This window comes from Tiliqua scincoides, chromosome 2, assembly GCF_035046505.1.
Source record: "Tiliqua scincoides isolate rTilSci1 chromosome 2, rTilSci1.hap2, whole genome shotgun sequence".
NCBI classification, from domain to species: Eukaryota; Metazoa; Chordata; class Lepidosauria; order Squamata; family Scincidae; genus Tiliqua; species Tiliqua scincoides.
Window position 1 is genome coordinate 40171594 of NC_089822.1, and position 20378 is coordinate 40191971.

The 20378-nt window shown below is 43.2% G+C and overlaps 1 pseudogene; it reads right to left on the reverse strand.

The window, feature by feature from the left end:
- Positions 1 to 2263: 2263 nt before the first annotated feature.
- On the reverse strand, positions 2264 to 2383 carry LOC136643107 (5S ribosomal RNA; annotated as a pseudogene).
- Between the last annotated feature and the right edge of the window lie 17995 nt (positions 2384 to 20378).

Genomic DNA, 20378 nt, shown 5'->3' on the forward strand with positions numbered 1-20378 from the left:
CTGAACTGTAGGATTTGCCATTTAATCTTGTTTACTTATTGTAATGAGAATCAAATGGGGAAGTTAGCAGTGGAAATGAAAAATTCATCCTTTCCTCATATGTAATAGAGGCAGTTCTCAAAAAGGCGCAGATCAAAGTAGTCAGGAGTTTCTGTTCCTATTTCATTTCGTGCTCCTTGCTGAAATGACTTCTCAGAATATATCACCCATATTCCCCCTTTCTAGGGCAAACTATTAAGTCTTTTTGCAGAGAGACAAAAAAGGAGAGCATTTGACTTGGTACTGGAATACCTGGGTTCACATCCCTGCTAACAGGTTGGTCCATTGGGTGAACATGGGTCAGGCAGCTGAGCTCTTAACCCATTTTTGCCCAGCCCACAGGTGTACACTTTTGCGTATATGCAAAGGTCCCTGTTGCATATATGAAACATTGGGCTTAAGAGATCAGGGTGCCATCATTGGCACCTGTGCAAACTAGTGGCCATCCTACTCTTTGTTGCTTAATATTTCTATAGCGCTTGTCCTAAATGCTCAAGGTTCACATACATAATCCTTCCAAGAACTTGGTAAAGTAGGTCAATATATTACCATTGTGATTTGCCTAAGGTCACACAGGGAGCTCATGGCTGAAGTGACATTTGAAGTACCTGGGCAAAGAGGGACCTTTTAAGTGGCACTCATATTTAGACGGGAGAGAGCAACTGACCCTATTCAGCCTGGCATAATGCCTCACCCATTGGCCATTGCTGATGTGTTTCTTCTAAGATTGTGAGCCCTGTGGGGCAGAGAACCATATTTTCATGCGTTTTGCTAAATATATACAACCTTGCAAACACGTTTTGTGAGAAAATTATTATATATGTTATTATCTATAACAATAATAATATCAGTACTACCAACTCAAAGACCATTTTCTTGGCCAATATATTACACTAGCTCTTGGTTGCCATCCTGTGGTCCATCTGGGCTGTGGTCCTTGACACTCACTATTCATCTTTTTTTTTTAGTTTACTACTCGTTTTTGTGTGGTTGCAACCGTGCACTTATAGGCAATGGACTTTGGTCCCATTGACTAGATAGGTTGCACTAGATGTCACCCTCTAAGGCAGCCCCTCCAGAGACCCCCTAGGCCTGAGTCCTTACATAGCATAGTCATACAATCCTAAAGTGCTGCACCAGAGCAACACATTATGTACTAATGTTGTACATTGTGGTATTGGCTGTTGAATACCACAATGTACAACATCACAACATTCAAAAACTGTTACAGCTGATTCCATCCTACCTTACCTTGTACTGCAGATCCTAGTTCAGGCTGTCAGTTGCCATTTTCCACCTGTCATATGGGAATTCAGGGTTGTTAGATCAGCAAGCAAGTTACTGAGTGCCAGGCACTTTGCTTATTAATAGTGCTGTGATAATACTTATCTTGACACCTATCAAATTATTTCCGTTTTCCTAACAATGCACTTAACTTGTTACTGCACAGTTTGCATCTGTTGGCATCTTTCATGCTTCTATGAGGCCCTAATAAATATGAACAGAACATGACTATATTTTTCCCCCTCTTAACTCTTCATAAAAAGACATCTTTCCTGATATCTATTAGGAAATGAAAAAAACAAAAGCACTTGATTGCGAACCAGCTGAGTGTAGTTGAGGTTACTATTTTAAAGGATATAATTTCTCTTAAAATTGTGCATAATCTAATTGTATCCCCACTGCCTGCACTGCTGTTACTCTGTGATGATGAAATCAAAGAGCCAGTGGGCATCATCCTGCATGAAGTTTTGAACAGGTCCTGTTGAAATGACTGGATGCAGTACAAGATCTCATTACTGTTCTTCAGCAAGTCTATTCATCCAGTTTGGGTTGTATAGGAGAACTTCATATTGTGAGCAGTGTCTCCTAATATGAGGACACGTGCTAGTGAGTGTTGCTATTAAGCAAAAATAAGGGAACCTAAACTTACAACAGAGTTGTAACAGGGTGACTTTTGTGAATATTGTTGACGTTGACATGCCCCCTGCCAGTGCACCACTTTTTGGCGATTTTTCAGAGAAACTCAAAAAGGGCATGAAAACGTTTGCCTTGCAAGAGGGTCGGGAACAGATTCCCTTTGCCTAGGCAACAAGGCATTCACTCGCCTCCACACACCAATTTAACTTGAAGATACAGCATTAGTTTAATTTGCCCTAAGTGATGTCGCTAATAGCTAAAAAAAAATGGTTGGCAACCTTCAGTCTCGAAAGACTATGGTATAAGCCTACAGCACCTGGTATTCCCAGGTGGTCTCCCATCCAAGTACTAACCAGGCCTGACCCTGCTTAGCTTCCAAGATCACATGAGATCGGGTATGTGCAGGGTAACAGTTGCTCTAATAGCTAAGATGCCATAACATCCTCAGGTTCTCCATGTGACTCTTGATTGACTAGAACAGTGGTTCCCAAATATTTTAGATTAGTGGTTCCCTTGATCTACTGGGCCACTGGCTATGGCTCCCCATTAGGGCTACAATCATATACAGTGAATAGGGTGGCGGGTTTTTTGCAAGAATTCAGCCCTAGGCTAGGATAACAAGGAAAGCAGAAAGCACTGGATAGCACCACAATAGCACTGGAACAGCAGCAGTGGGGGGGGGGGAACAAAATGCAAATCATTGCTGCAAACAAGCTCAGTAGCAAAGTACATTTTTTTGCATGCAGAAGGTCCAACATTCAACTCCTGGTGTCTTCAGGCAGGACTGGGAAAAACCCTGAGGACCACTGATCGTGTAGACAACCCTGCTGGACCAATATATGAGTCTGTATAAGGTAACTTCCTATGATCCAGTGACAAAAAGATATTGTTTGGGGTTGTTGTTTTTTTTTAGTGGGCTGGCACCTCCTGAAAGGCCTAATTTTCCCTCAAAAAGGTTTGAGAGTGAAAATTTGATACAGCAATGCTGACAATTTTACACTACTGAAGCCTTCCACTAATTCTGTAATCTGCTACATGATTAAACAATGTTTGTTGAATTGTTGAGTGATAAATAACGTTCAGTGGGCACCATATAAAGCTACATATGCCAGCACAGGTACTTAGCTTCTTTGTGACTGATCCATTATGCCTCCCATGTCTACCTTAAGGCTTTATCTCACAGCTTTGGAAGTAAATGGGAGTTTAAGTGGGCTTTTAACTGAACAGCATCTGTGCACAGCCCTGGAGTATCATCAACACTCACAACTCCTGCCGTTTGTAAGCTCTAACCTGTCGCGTTGCTTTGGCTGATTCAAAGCACAGACTTCGAGTCGTCTAATCTTTACCCAATTGGAGGAATGTAAGGTGGGAAATAAATACAAACAAGTGGCAAACTACAGACATTTGCCAAGATGTTGGGGAAGTGGGATTTGCTGCCAAGTATTCAGGAGTCACAAGCTCAAATCCTAACCAACTTTCCAGCACTGGCATAGCTGTGCCAGTGGGGCATGTGCTGCATCCTGCAGTTGGGTGTCACTCACGGAGGCCTCCTCAAGGTAAGGGAATGTTTGTTCCCTTACATCAGAGCTGCATTGCCCTTACCTCAGTGCTAAAATTTGGTTATGATTGAATCCACAGTGGCTGAACTAAGTAGAAGTTGTTGTTTAGCTGGAGAACCTTCATCCAGAATCCTAGGGTATGCTCATTACCAAACAGATGATCGGTACTGTCCCCTCTGACAGTGCAGCTCACCTGTTGTGAAAGCTAGGCAATCAGCTGGCATCCTTTTCTCCCCAGGTCAGTCATTTCATTGGAAATAGGTGGGTTTTGCCTGCACTTGCCAAATGAAATAATACACTATCTATCTCTATTAAGATTGATAACTTCAGTCTTGTCCACAGTCACTATGTAGTCGCCTCTTTGAAATGGAGGGGGCATGGAAGAGGGGTCCACACTGAAATGCAGGGTTTTTCAAACTGGGGCGTCATGACGCTCCAGCCTGTGGGCCCTGGCCCCTGCCCCCTTAAGGGGTGGGGGCAGCCTGGAGGCAGGGAGGAGGCAGCGTTGCGATCCCGAGGATCGCGCCACTCAGGGGGGCTGCAGGGGCTTGGGTACACGTACTTGCTGCTCTCTGGGACAGAGCAGAAGCCATTTCGGTGCTACTGTACCACGGGGTGGTAGCCTCAATAGGATTGGGCTGCCCCTCCCAGTAGGCTTCCTGGTCATAGCCACATGAAGGTGCCCTGCTACTAAGAGCCACCTCTTCCTCTCTTTTGGCACACCCTGAATTGTGTTGTAGCTGGTAACCTGTAATAGGACTTTCTCACTTGTGGTACTCCAGTTCTGGAATATGGTTCCTACGGAGATTCACATGACATCTACTGTCAGTGCCCTTCTGGATCTAGCAAAATAATTTTTTATTTGCCCAAATTTTTTTTTTAAGCTTCATTTTTTAATGTATTATTTCATCTGGCTGTAAGTGCCCCCTGCTGCTTCTGTTTTGTGCTATTTTTTTTTTAACATCAACGACTATTGTTTTCACTGATACCTCAAGTTAGCCACTCTGGGAGGCAGTCCCTGGAAAGGAGGAATATATTAATCCTTTAAATAATAAAATAATTTCTATTGGTTCAGATCCTTCCTCTGAGTGAGCAGTAAGAAGGAGAATAGTAGAGTCCTTATCAGGTGCTCACTTTACAAGGCAACATTATTAGTTCTTGTTATCAGAGGTTCGGCAGAATCTTCATACTCTGCTAAAACCTATATACACAAATCGGTTTCCTTCTATCTAATCAGATATTTTCTGTGTAACTTATGGAAAGGCGGAGTGGGGTGTTGCTGTTTATTTATTTTTTTAACATATTACTATGGTGTTTGTTTGGCTACCTACATTTTTTTCCCTTTCATCTGAGGCTGCCTGGTAATAAAAATCAAAATCAATGCTGTCAGACTGTGAAAGTCAATGCCTTTTGCTTCCCCACACAAGGCATTTTGCAGTAGGTGGCAAAGTATTTAAGTCATTTCAAATAGACGTAAAACTATCCTAGATATGCATGGGTTTGAAGAAGGGAAGCCTGTGCTTCATTATTTGCAGCAAGGAGCTGACATGAAAGAAAACATTTTCAAGTGCCTAGTGACTTCATTTTCATTGTGCACTGAATTCCAGGGGTTCCATACCATGAATGTTTTGCCGATGTCATGATGAATAATGAATTCATTGATATGCTATGCAGAGGTTTTCTGTTGGAAGGAGGGCAGTTGTACTGAATATGTGGACCCTTCTGACGATACAAAACTGTTCTGCATTAGAGTCATAATCTCCTTTAGCCAAACTGAAGCCAAATTTGTTTGCCATGGACTTCACTGAAAATCCAAGTATGGTGGCTTAACTAGGACATATGTTTGTTTGCTGCATGTTTAAGGTCTCCCCACGGGTCTCCTCACCAGTTCTGGTTAGTTGACAGTAGGGAGGGGGAGGTTTGGAGACATTCCATGGTTTGAAGGTGGGACGGCAGGAGGCAGGAAGAGGGAGGGAGGTGAATCCTGGTGGCGGCAGCTTGCACCAGGATCCTATCCCCTCTTTTCTAGGCCACCATGCACACTTTCTGTGGTCGGACTTGCACCAGCTATATAGTTGATATGGGTTCAAGAAGGCCCACAGGCAGCCAGAAGACCTACTGAGAAATAATTAAAATATATTTTAATAGCACAAGGATCCTAGCCCCTCTTTCCTAGGCCACCATGCACACTTTCTGTGGTCGGACTTGCACCAGCTATATAGTTGATATGGGTTCAAGAAGGCCCACAGGCAGCCAGAAGACCTACTGAGAAATAATTAAAATATATTTTAATAGCACAAGGATCCTAGCCCCTCTTTCCTAGGCCACCATGCACACTTTCTGTGGTCGGACTTGCACCAGCTATATAGTTGATATGGGTTCGAGAAGGCCCATAGGCAGCCAGAAGACCTATAGAGAGGTAATTAAAATATATTTCCCTCTTGGTGGCCTTCTGCCCCCACCCCCCCCACAACACTGGATCCTCCATTGGTGGAGCTGTATCGTGGACAGTGGTGGGGGATAGGAGTGGGCTATAGGGCATATAGGAGGAGGAAATGAGTAGCTAAATGAGGGCATCCTTCCTGTCTCATCCCTTCTGCATATTGCCACTGCCAGACCAAACCTGCTCAGACCAGATACTTCCCCTTCTGAGGGGGTTGGGGTCTCTAGAAATAATCTCTTTAGAAATGGGTTCTGTAAGCTAGAGACCCAAGCAGTGGGTGGGGTAGTCTTCTCTCTACCTCTTGCCTTTCAATTTCCACCCATTGTGAATTGTTGCATGAAACTATTGCCCAGTGAAGAAAACTGCACTGAGAAAGACACACAACTACACAGCAGTTGGAACAACAATTATGACTACACAATATATAAGTATGACAGTTGTATCTATATACTACTATATAGATGTCTCCTAGAAAATGCCTTACTACACATTCCTATGCATTTTTACTCAGTGGTAAGTCACCCTGTGTTCAGTGAGACTTACTCCCAGGAAAGTATGTATTGGACTGCAATCTGCCTGGAAAACTACAAGAGTCATAACACAACATGGCAACACCTCTCAAGTACAGGCATGCCCCTGAATCCATGGGGGTTCCATTCCGGAACCTTCCCACAGTTGTGAAACCGCTGATACGGGTGAACGCTCCCTCAACCTCCGGAGGCGAGGGGACCTCCATGTATAAGTGAATCTGCAGATGCAGGATCCATGGGTACAGGCCCCCCCTTACTGTTTTTCTTCATGCAAAGCATTGCTTATCTCGTGTTTTCTGCTTGTCACACTTGGGGTACACAGTTCTTTCTCTTTTGCATTTTTGTTTAGAGCAGTGATTCCCAAATGTTTCAGCACCAGGACCCACTTTTTAAAATGACACTGTTGGGACCCACCTAGCTTTACGAGCCCCAAAAACGTGTTTCACTTCACCAGCTGCTCAAGTCTGTTTTCATCCTTTTTACTATAGTGGTGGGGGAGACCTTTTACAGCATTTGCTGAGCAACATGACCATTCTGGTGGACTTGCATTTCCGCTCTCTTGCCCTTTGATAAGAGTTGAGGCCTGGTTGCCTACTCAAAAGTAAGCATGCATGTGTGGCTCAGTTTTGCTTTCCATAGAGCTCAATACATTTTCCTTGTCAGCTTGGAGGGGGAACTTCCTTCTCAAGAGTTTGTTGGGGCCTGAGTTCATTAGATCTGGATCATTTTGGAGGCATTGTGTTCTTCTCATCCTAAAGGCTTCTGCCACCCTAAAGGCTGCTGCCTGATTTATGAATGCCAAGGAGTGTGTCTATAATGGTGATTGGGCAGCAGTAGTGCTTCCCCCTCTTCCAAAATAGCAACTTGTTTGACCCTTGACACACGTAGTCTAATCCACCCTATCAGTTTCACAATCTTCCAAAAATTGGGTTCTGACCTACTGGTGGGTCCCAACCCACAGTTTGGGAACCACTAGTTTAGAGTGTGAGACATTCACATGCAATGCTGATGTGGTCTGCAAATGACAGCTTGAAAAAGGCTCCCCAAAGAATTAAAATTGTGTCTTATTTCAAGATGCTTGGAAAGCACTGACCTAAGCAATCCATAGGATTTTTTTTTTTTTATTAAGGAAGTCTAAAAATATTTGGAGGTGAGCCCTCCATTCCTATAATAGCCTAAAGGAGCTGACGCATTATCATGTATGGTAGAAAAGTCTTTATCTGATTAGTTTACCCCTGTCTGGGGGTGGGGGGCTGTTTCCAGCTTCCATCTGTGTGTGCCCAAAGGTTATTGAGTGTCAGATGTCAAGGCCCAGACTAGGTCAATGAGGGATGCAGAAATGTGCAAAAAAATGATAAATTACTTCAGAGGGGAAAAAACGCAAAACCAAAGCCTCTGTAATAAGCAATCTTTTAAGCAGCCCTCTCCAAGGTCAGCATGGTGTAGAAGTGCTGTACTTTTATGGGAAATGGTTACTCTAGATATAAACTGGAACATTATAAAGTGGAAAATTAAGGAAAGCTGCTGGGAGAACGATAGCCTAACAGAAGGATCTACTATCCACTAAGAATGATACGCTTAAAAGTGCCTGTGTTGATAATACTATTCAGGCACCCAGTTTTCATTAGAAGTTAATAGGAAGTCATTAACATAATAACCTGAGCATCAGGTTGTGCCTGCCCAGAATCTTCCACTGGAGCTGGTTGGTTAGGACAGCGGAAAGGTAATGCAGTTGAGTATTTTGTTCCTCCCAAATGAAGAATGGGTGAAGTGGTAAAACCAAGTGCCTTGACAGATCTCTAGATCTGGTATGGCTGCTGTAGCAGTCATACCAGGTCACTTACAATCAAGCCAAAGGATACTACAAAAAACTGAGTAGTTAACATCAGCACACAGCTACAGATCTATGCTGAAGTTCAAACTGTGTGTAGAAGAATTGCAACAAAAGTGCACCAACAAGTCTTGCCCTTGCACCCATACATTTGCAACAATGTGCTCCTAAAGCTACAGCTCACAGCCACCAAGAGTAGAAGATTTGTGTCCAGCAACAAATACTATACTCAAAGTCCCGGGGGGGGGGAGCAGGGCTTTGAGAGTACATCACTAGGAGTCTGTTGGGGCAGAGATTTGAAGCACAGGATTGGACAGAGATTTGGAGCCCAATCCTGTGCTTGTTGACACGGCTCCATGCTGTTGCAAACGTTTGGGGGGGCTCACCTCTGGGCTCCCACCCAAACTAGCCCAGCACCAGCTCGTGCTGGGCTAGTGCGGAGTGGTCGCCCAGCTTCCGCGGCTTGGCGGTCTCCCAGACCACCAAGCCGTGGCACAGTAGGTGGGGGCAGGGGCGGGGGTGGGGAGGAGGCATTCCGGGGAGGGCAACGGGGGGTGGAGAGAGGGCGGGGAGGAGGTGTGACAGGGAGGTGTGATGTGGGGAGGGGGGCGGGCTGGAGGCTTGCTGGGGGCAGGGAGGGAGGTGGGTCCGCGGAGCTCTGCCTCCGACCTTTTGGTCTGTGGTAAAGTGAGTAGCCCCATTGCGGGGCTGCTTACCTTACCTGGGAGATAAGTCCCCTTCTCCTGAGGCACCTCCCACGGTAGCTCGGGAGATGCAGGATCCGGCAGTAGCCCTTCTCAGTGCTGCGAAGCCTGGGCGCCGCGGGCAATTCAGGATTGCGCTGCCCTTTATTTAGTTAAAGAATTTATATTCCGCCTTTCTATCCTAGTAAAGGGCACTCAAGGTGGCTCACAAATAAAATCATATTAAAATCATAAAATATAGAAATATGTATAAAAATGACATTTAGAAATAATAAAACACAATAAAACTTGGATCCCGAATTTAAAAAGATGTTAAAAAAAAAACAACCACACCATACCCCTTAGTGTCAGCATAAAAAGGCTTCCCGAAATAAAAAGGTCTTAAGCCCCTGCCGAAAGAACTCATGTTCTTAGTTCCAGATGGAGGGAGTTCCACAGATGGGGAGCCACCACTGAGAAGGCCCTCTTTCCTGCCATCATTCCCCTCACCTCCACTGGTGGTGGTACTATTAGAAGGGCCTCCTCTGATGACCTGAGAGAACGGGACGGATTGTATAGAAGGAGGCAGTCCCTCACATACCCTGGATCAGAGCCGTATAGGGCTTTAAAAGTCAAATGGGTTGTGAGATGAGTTCTTACTGGCCTTCCACACACACCTTTTTGTTCTTCCACACTCTCGTACAAACATCTCTATAGAGCTTAAGTTAAACTAACCTGCTTAAGATCAGGGATTGTATGGGGTAAAATCAGTGTTCCTGAAGCATTATAGGGGCATTTTAGTCAGACACACCAGAACAAATAGGATTGTGATGTTAAACTATCATCCCAGACTAAAGTCACATGTTTCCTTTCTTCTTCTTTTTTTTTTTACAGATCAACCAATATGTTAATGATTTCATTTTTGTTCCATAAAAAAAAGATGAGGAAAAAATACATATCAGAGCATTACACCTCAACATAGCTTTGCAGTGCGCTATAATTTTGCAATTTTTATCTAGGAACTCATTTAAGGTATTTTCATATATTCCTCCAAATTATATATTTTTAACAAAACATCCACGCCGAATGCTGAGTTGTTCTTGGTCAGTTTGTGATGTTAGAAAGTGTTTACCCCTTGATAAGGAACACAGATCAATTACTCTATGGGTTTGGAGCAGGTGCTTCTGAAAAATGTGAAGATATTCCCCAGAGCCAATCACATAGCTGCAATGTGTTTATCAAAAAAAATAGAGCAAGCATTTTCAGATATCACAACATCAGTCTAGAGCAGCCTTATATTAAGGTGTCAGAATCGTTTTCTTTCGGCTGATTTTGTTATGTATGAAAGTGAACTTTAGATCCTATGTGTCATGGCTGCCTTTCAGAACCAACCTAATTGTTAACTTTAGTAATGCAAGTTCCTTTGGCAGTTTTACATTTTTTTAACCTAAAAGAATGCTATGATTCATTTATTTATGTGAGTTTAAAAGCAGACTGGAAGCTTTCACAGGGTAGTAAGTACCAAAGCCTTTTACCCCCAAATTACAGCCTCCATCTTGTAATCATTTGTAGAAGAAAAGAAATCTGTATATTTTATTTATCACATTTGTATCCCACCTGAAGCTCAAATATCATGGGGTTAAGAAGTGCTCACATTTCTTGTTTTAGAAATGAAGTACCATGTATGCTGATAGGACTGTTTCCATTACAAAAAGCAACCAGGCAAACATTTAAAAAAAAAAAATGCTCAATTAGACCCTGTTGTTACTTTTAATGAGGATTGTTACAGAGTAATTGGAAACATATGTTCAAAGTGAGTACAAAACTGAACAGTATTTTTTTAATTAATCATTAGATTTGAATCTGATGGCTTATTATTACAGAGAAATTCTAAGACTCAATAACTACTACAGATAACTTTTTTAAAAATCCAAGGACAACAGATCCAGTACCCTACGGAGCCGTAATGGCGCAAAATCTAATAATTCATCTCTTAGTCATTCTAGGGTTCACTTCTTTTTGAAAGCAACTTTCTAGTTCTCATGGTGGCAGAGAAGAGTAAAATCGAAGTAAGAAGTCATTGCCCCAACTATAGGAACTAGAAAAGATATGTGAGGGGGTGTGAAAGTGCCCCCACTCAGAGCCTTCCCAGAGACAATGGTTTTCCTGCAGGGTAATCCTCACAGCAATTCCTAGACTCATGAACCTGATCCAGATAATATTGTTTTCATTAAAAATTTTCTATTAAAAAGAGCCTGGGACAGGAGCCCTCAGGGTCAGTGCCCTCAGAGCCTGCTGAAGAATCAACCCCTCCTATGCCAGGAATCTCCCACACCTGGGGCTTATATTCCAATGTCAGCAAAAGGCAAGTGAGATGTGACTGAGAGGAGGAAAAGTGCAGGACAGCAGACCAGGAGGCTGTCCTTTTATGGTTTCCATCTCTAAGCAGGAAGGCAGAATCCAGCAGGGGTGGTACTTTAGCTCCACCCCCTGCCCTCCCCGTGATCGTGATCGTGATCACTGTTGGTTTGGAGTGACAGTCACTGACCTTGGGTAGACATCCTCCTCCTGACTAATCATAAACCACAATCCCTGGGGCCTCTAAATTTTCTTTCACACATTTATAAAAGGCTGTTCCTAACTCAGTGAAGGGCCACTCTTGTGCAGGTGGATCCTATTCACTCTAGCATAGCATCAGTGGCTGTTTGCTAATTTGCAGCTGTTTTTAGATTGTGAGCTCCTTGGGGACAGAGAACCATCTTTTCATTTATGTCGCTATGTAGAATACTTTGTGAACTTCTGTTGAAAAAGAAGCAGTATATAAATATTAATAATAAATAATATTCTTAACACTACTACCCTCTTGTTGATAGCTATTCTTCCTGTAGGCAGCATCAGGGCCAGGTTTCAGGAGGCCATTGACAAACCGCTCTCCATGGCCCCTCTCCTGTATGGATGGCTCTCAAAAAGCTACTATGCAACCAAAAGATGATTGAGACATACAAAATTATGCACAGGAAGGACAGAGTGGATAGAGAGATGCTCTTTACACTCTCACATAACACCAGAACCAGGGGACATCCTCTAAAATTGAGTGTTGGGAGAGTTAGGACAGACAAAAGAAAATGTTTCTTTACTCAACGTGTGGTTGGTCTGTGGAACTCCTTGCCACAGGATGTGGTGATGGCATCTGGCCTAGATGCCTTTAAAAGAAGATTGGACAAATTTCTGGAGGAAAAATCCATTATGGGTTACAAGCCATGATGTGTATGTGCAACCTCCTGATTTTAGAAATGGGCTATGTCAGAATGCCAGATGCAAGGAAGGTCACCAGGATGAGGTCTCTTGTTATCTGGTGTGCTCCCTGGGGCATTTGGTAGGCCGCTGTGAGATACAGAAAGCTGGACTAGATGGGCCTATGGCCTGATCCAGTGGGGCTGTTCTTATGTTCTTAATAAGCATTTTCAAAGAGGAGTACGCCTTGCTTATGGTGCCAGAGCTACATTCTTGATACAGGTCTTGGGTGGAAAAATGGCAGCACTACTGAGTTGGGTTGGAGATACTCTTCTTGCATGGGTACAACACTCACCCACGTATCTATCATATGCTGACATGAACCCCTAGAACAGGGGTGTCAAACATAAGGCCCGGGTGCCAGATGTGGCCCTCTGAAGCTTTTTATCTGGCCCTCAGGCTCTCAGCTGCTGAGCAGTGCTGAGGTGTTTCTGCTGAAAGGGCAGCCCACATGAAAATTGGGCTCTCCCATAACTTGAAATATGATCAAGATTTGTGTGTTTTCTCTTCTGTAATTTGTAGCAAATGAGTTCCTAAGTGAAAAAGTGCTTATTTTTTGTTATGACCTGATTAATGATATCATTTCCTGCCTAATGACATCACTTCCAGCCCTCAGCAGGCACCATAAATGCTGTTTGGCCCTTGGTATGAAACAGGTTTGACACCCCTGCCCTAGAATGTATGATTCTGCATGCACTCCTTTTAATAGCCATGAACAATAGCGCCATTTACATAGAGTGTGAAAAGAAATAATTTTACTACCAAAGGCATATTACTAAGAGCATTCTAAATGATACATTATTTCAGCAATCCTCATGACAACCCTGTAAGGTAGACTGGAACAATGATCTCCCTAGCTCTAAAGAAAGAAAACAAAAAAGGGGGGTCTTTTGTACGAAGCCTTGGAAAACTAAAACAGAAGGAAGCAAGTTTGCAAGAATCTGGGAGCATAAAAAATTCAGAGCCAGACTCATATCATGTAGAAGACACCCCCCCCACCCACCTGCACTGAGCCCTGGGGGTGCTTGGCTTGGCCTTTGGGTCCTTCAAGATAGAGGAAAGGAAGGACTTGCCCAAACCACACAAATGCCTCATTCCTGGGTGAGAACATTCACAGAGAGGCAGAGCTCGTCTCGCAATCCCCGGCAGGCTGGCAACACAACTTTCCCAGTCTTATTATCCTGTTTGGATGTGCCTAATTAGTATATGTCCTCCCGATGGCTGCCCTCCTTCACCAGCCACCGCCTGAATGCATTGATATTGTCTCCTTAAAAGTTCAGAACCCCCCAGTGACAAGAATATTAATGCACCAACCCTGACATATCTGTTTCAGCTCATACATATGCAATGTCTTTGTTTTCAGAGATTTATGTCAGACTTTGCTGGAGTGAGGTATTCTACCATTTTAGATAATGGCATGCCAAAGTGATGTTATCAAGCACATCCACCATTCACTCAGGCAAACGAGAAGCCGTCCCTTTCCCTTCCCTTCTCGGCTTCAATGCTCAGAAACTGTTATTTATCCTTATTTGATGAAATCTTTCTGGGGGAAATGGTATATTTTTAGAAGAAGATTATGGTCATCCTGTGGATTATCTTTTAATTAAGAATGGATGATTTGTGCCCACTCTGCTGTAGCAAACGTCTTGCTGTTAATGAAGTTTAAACAGACTTACTTTATTTAATTACAGCTAATCACTAGGGTAAAATGTGGAATTGTCTTTGATCCACATGTAGACTGGTAATCCTTGTGGCAGATAGCATCTCCTATTCCTTCCAACTTTTTTTTTTTGTTTCTCCAGGGGGTCTCAGCTCAATGAAGGGTTAATTGAGATAGGTGGGCTGGTGTGATTGACGGATTTCTTGTTCATCCCCCTTTGGCAAGGCTTCTCCTCCCCCTGGCGTTCCTCTCTCCCTCCGCCTGCCTCTCCATGCATTCACCTTCAGGCCCTGTAACACAGTAGACGGCTGCTTGTTTGACAAAAGGGACCTGAGGGGGCCGAGGGCCTGCTGGATCTGCGAGAGAAAGAACAGAAATTGCTAGAGGGAAAGTAGAGGTTAGAAGAGGGCAGTAAAGACCAATGTACAGCAGAAGAGGGCACTAGTAAACTGACCTATCTCAGCCATGACTCTCATACAGCAGAAGAAACGATTGTCTTTCAAGCGGGGCAGTAAGACTGGGTTTTTTTTTCTCATTCATAACATAAAGGACACTAATAAGCATTTTACAGTGGAGGTGTATCATTGTCATTTGGCTTCTGCTTGGCTCACATTTTTTCTCTTTCTTGAGGATCAATAGCACAAATAATAACAACTGACTGAGACATTCAGTAAAGTAAAATCCTGACTTTAATCCAAAGAAGTTGTCTCCAAGCACTGTGTCTTGTATGGAACAGGGTGGTGGCAGCAGCAGAGGAGTAGTTTGCATAACCCTACTGCATCACAAAGACAATTTCACTGCAGGAAATATTTGCATGACAGAGGAATTGCTCTTTCCCAGCTCCCAGTTTCTGGGAGAATGCGATTCTTGCTCCAATAAATGTAGCTTTTGGTGGCAGTATGCTACAGAGATCAGAGATTTCAATTGTAAAAACCCCCAGGGATTTAAATAGCCTGCCTTTGTAAACCGCCTTGAATAAAGTCTTGAATAAAGACCAAGAAAGGCGGTATATAAATACCTGTATTGTATTGTATTGTATCACATGAGTGTAGGGGGAGATGGTTTAACTTTACTATAACAGGTAAGAGACCAATCAGTTGCATTCAAATCTTACCTCTGTCATCCACTGAGTAGATGGACCTAAACAAGCCATGATTAATCTCAGCAGGATTATGGGAATAACAATGTATAATCACCTTTCTTGATCACATCAAGATAATAGGTGAAAAACTCTGTCCTATATAGGTTTTTAAACATATGTGTTTTTCATGTTTGCTGTCATATCCTAGTGACATCTAGATTAGATTACTGCAACATGTTCTACATGGGGCTGTCTTTCAAAACTGTCCAGAAACTGCAAGTGCAGAATGTGGCCATCCGTGTCGTGAGGGCTCATTGATTCGACTCAGTTGGGCCACTGTTTTGGTGACTACATTGGCTGCCACTTGGTTTCTGGGCACAATTCAAGGTGCAAGTTTTGACTTTTTAAGCTTAGAACAGACCTTTATAGCTTAGAACAAAGGTATTTGAGGGACTACCTCCTTCGCTGTAATCCAACCCATTCTCTGAGGTCCTCAAAGCTTGCCCTTTTAAATGTGCCACCATTGATGGAGGTGAGGGGGTGCCACAAAGGAACAGGGCCTTCTCAGCGGTGGCACACCAATTGTGGAATTTCCTTCCCCTGGAATTAAGAATGGCTCCCTCCTTGGAGGCCTTTCAGTGGAACCATAATAACTATGTATTTATCAACAGCTGACATGATGGGCTGGTACTTTAATCAAATGTTTTATTATTGTTGTTTTTCATTCTGTAAGTCACCTTGATTAGATACAGACAGACAGACAGACAGACAGAGTGATTGAGTGATTGAGTGATTGATTGATTTTACACGTATTTGAGGGATATCAGTGCCATTAATCATGCATAGGATTATGGAGGAAGGGTATCAAAAGTCCATGTGTGTGGCTTTCGGTATATGTTGCTTTCTGAGTGAGTAGGAACTAATGTTCACCACACCCAACCCAGCTCCCTAGCCATTAAACCACACTGGTGTACAAGTTAAAGCCCACAAGACTATTTCCCTAGCTTCCCTATCAGCATATTGCATGAATCCTGCCTTCTGTTCCTATCTGGTACAGTTTTCTCATTCATATCAAGGAAGAGTGCCAACCTGCACATGAAATCTACATAGATTTCCACAGATGCATCCACATCTGAGTGCACATGTATCTATGGATCGGCACATATCCAGCAAACTCTCAAACAAAATGCAGATGTAGCTCGAATCTATCTTTGCTGTTGGTTCCTGCCATAACGTGTTAAACATCTGCAATTTTGTCTCTCCATTGGGACGCATACTTTGCTGATGTCACATCCTGATAGCTTCTGCACATTTAGGATAGCTTTAGAAGTTATTCCTCCTTCCCCCACACTCCTTTCTTTGACAGGGCCTCCCTTCTGGTGACAACTTTACTTCGTCCATGCACTGGATCCTCGCAGTCATCTAAGTTAAATAATCTTTTCTGTTTTCTCACGCTGTTATTTTCAAAAATCAACTCTCGTTTTAACTTTTCTAAATGAATACTTGTGAGGAAAAGAAAAGCATACCCTTTTTCACAGCATTTCAACACTCAGGTTTGTGGGATTTTTTTTTTTTCTTCAATCAGAATTAGCATGCCTGAACTCTTCCACATGGCAACAGCAGCTGCATTCACATGAAAAAAAACTAGCTTGTTAAACATGTAACACTGAATGTACTGAATATTTTAAAGGTCAGGTATTGACAGGCTTTGAGCTACTTATGTTTTCCTAATGACCCCAATTACATCCAAGCTGAGTAAGTAGTCAATAAACAATAGCATTAACATATGTAGAAAAAGTGTTTATTTTACATTTCCAAGACAATTGGCCATCTCCTGGTTTGTCACCCAAATGTAGAGGCGAGATCCTTGGTCCTTTGATGAATGAGAAGAACAAGAGAGGGGCCAGGGGTGTTTGAGACTTCAGGCCTGTCTGAGAAAGTTCAGGTTGCCTATCTCACACTCCACACACACAAAGCGGATTTATCACTGCAATTATGCTTATGTAAATAATCCCAGGGAAAAAGATGTAACACAGCATCGCGTTCCAGAGGGTTTGCAGGATATTTACCAGGACGCTCGAGGGAGGCACCCGTTACTTTAAAAAGAACTTGAATTGATTATTTTTTCATTTTCTCATGAGTTGAGTGTAAATAAATCTTCCCATTTATTTTTAACATATTTGATTCCGTGGGATGAGCACAACTTTGAGCTGTGTTTAGGCGAGGGCAGTTCTTTTTCATATCCCTTTGTTAATGCACACATAAAACTTTCCATTCCTCCCCACCCACATGCTCACACATATACACACACTGAAAAGCAGCCAGTGAGGATGAGGGGGAAAATGTATTAAAAGCAGTACTAAGGGAAGGAGGGAACATACAGTACAAGACAAGAGCCCAAGAGTTCTGTGGCTTCTTAAAGACTAACAAATTTACAACTCAAACCTATTGAGTTGTAAACCTGTTTAGTTGTACTTAGTTACTCAGAACGAAGGACGCAATCCTGAAATGATGATGGGTCAGTGCAAGTCCCTTGTGCTGGCACAACAGTGTCACAAACGTGCAATAAAGCACTTTCATGCCACCGGGAGAGCAGGGAGGTCAGGAGAGCGGGGAGGCTGGTCCAAGCCCCATTGGACAAGTGGAAAGGTAAGTCCGCACTGGCCAAGTCAGGCTGGTGTGGGGTCTTGGGGGGGGGGGTAGGCTGAGGGCAGGATGGAGGCGTTTTGGGGCAGGGGGAGGGCAGGCCCATGGGTGGACGGAGGGTGAGAGTGGGATGAGGCCAGGATCCGGCATTTGTGCCAGATCCTAACCCCAGTCCCAGGCAGCCCAGAACAGCTCTGGGCTGCTCAGATTTGTGTCATCTCCTAAGGTGAGGCAGATCCAAGTAGCCCCATTGGGGCTGCTGCAAATGATTCCCCTTGCCCCAGGCTGAGCTGCTTTCAGCCCCAGCCCTGCTCTGGATGTGGGGCAGGCTGGACCAGTTAGAATTGACTCTGAGTTCACACAATTATGGGATTACATCAACTGATTCAAGTTGATCAACTGATTCAAGTAGTTGTCATATCTGAGTCGTCGTTGTCAATGCTCACTGCACTTTGCAATAGAAAAAACACCCAAATCCCTCCCTTGGGGGCTTGCAATTTTGACCATGCCCCATATTCAGCCAGTCCAAGATGAATTTTTGGGGAATCTTAAAATAGATCATTTTCAAAAATAAAGATCCTGCATACATTTCCTGCATACAGCTTGGCTGCTTAACACCTGGTGGAATCAATGCAATTTAAGCAGCCTAACTCCTTTAAGGCAGCCCCAGATATTAAGGGTCCTTCAATAATTGTCCTTTGCCTATGATATGCTAACACTCAGGAATCCTCAGTGACAGAAAACAAAAATAAAAATCCATTAACTATAGAGTCTGGCATAACATTGAGAAAATGGTCATCATGAAGGACATTGTCTCTGTAAATTGACTCAAGGGAAGATGTCACAGTATACACCTTGAAGGATTAATTGCCATGCATCCTCTCACATGAATGCTGAAGGAGGTCCTGGACGCAAAGGGTGAGATTCCTCATCACAGCTCAGGGAAAGTTGCTCAACCAAAGGCCCGGTGAAGGACGAACCATCACACCACCACACCTCCTCACCAGTCAATTCAAAGCTGTGTAGCAGCATTCTTCTTTAAGGGAACTGCTGCCGAATAGAAGCTAAACAAAATGCCAACCTGGGTTTTGCCATGAAGTGATAGAAAATGCAAAGCACCGCAATTAGTACAGATGACAATCAGGGGCATCAGGGAACCAACTGAAAGAAAGCACCAGGAACTGGAGCACAGGTGCAGACCTGCCAAACAGCCTTTAAGTCTTGTACTGCCATATCCATGAGGTATTGCCAGGTGCTGCCGAATCTATTGTTTGTGGTTCCCAGATTAAAAATAAAATCATTTCATTGAATTTTTGCGTGCTGGTGTCTCACTTCTCCAATATATCTTAACATCTGCCTGTCAGGAATTTTAAAAGAAGTCTTGACTGGTGGGGGAGGTGGGACATTGCAGGCCTTGGGCTTATTTATTGTCATTTATAAACAGTGCCATCTTCATAATACTGCAGGTCTCCTTCATTCTGAAGCGTATGCAATAGCTGTGCCCTAGTAAATAGGTATTTCCAAGAAGAGGAGATATTTGACAAGGCAAGCTCAGGAGGGAAGTAGCAACTTATTCTGGACTGATATTTGGGCAGCAGAATTTATCATGGCCTTTCCTCCTTGTGCATCAGAATAAACAATTACCCAGTGTGGAAGGACATTCAAACTCTGATCAACCTTCCCGTGTTAGATTGTTGCATTGGTACATTTGTGTGTCTGGGATGGAATTTTTTTTTAAGTGTCAGATGCCTGCTGCTGGGTGAAATGAAAGGTTTTTATAGTGAGCAACATGTAGTTAGACAGCCCTTCACAGAACTTGGTAAGCAGTTGAAAAAACCATAAATAGCCTTGTTAAATAGTAGGTCCATGCGATTAAAGGAAGGCATAGAGATAGCAGCTCAACACATTTATTTAATCTTCAGAAAAGAACCTGGCAATGAAAACACACCCCTGCTTTTATATCCCTTAGCTCCACCCAAATTCCCCACGATTGGTGCTGTTGAAACTGTAAACTAGAGGGCCAATTGGACAGTAGGATTTCAGTCCACCACCTGATTGGCCAGCCATAAGACTGGGCCAATTGGTTATGCAGGATTTCAATTATTAGCAGTAACTAATAAAAACTTTGAGATGGGTGAAGTGTGTATGGAAGAAAAGCTTCTACACTGCAATATTCCCCAAGTGTGCAACATGGAAGACACACTAGGATAGAGGATAAAACTTGCTCATGTCACCTTGACCCAAGTTGCTAAGGATGAAACCTGCTACTATTTACATAGCCTCATTCTGGATTCTGTTTCTTGGCGATACTGGAATGTTATGATAGATAGATAGATAGATAGATAGATAGATAGATAGATAGATAGATAGATAGATAGATAGATAGATAGATTCAGTAATGTTTCCAGTCTTAACTAACAGACTTGTACTAAAATTGTTTACATTGTTTAGTAAATTGTTTAGGACATCCACTAAAATTGAGTGTTGGGAGAGTTAGGACAGACAAAAGAAAATATTTCTTTACTCAGCATGTGGTTGGTCTGTGGAACTCTTTGCCACAGGATGTGGTGATGGCGACTGGCCTGGACGCCTTTAAAAGGGGATTGGACAAGTTTCTGGAGGAAAAATCCATTATGGGGTACAAGCCATGATGTGCATGTACAACCTCCTGATTTTAGAAATGGGCTATGTC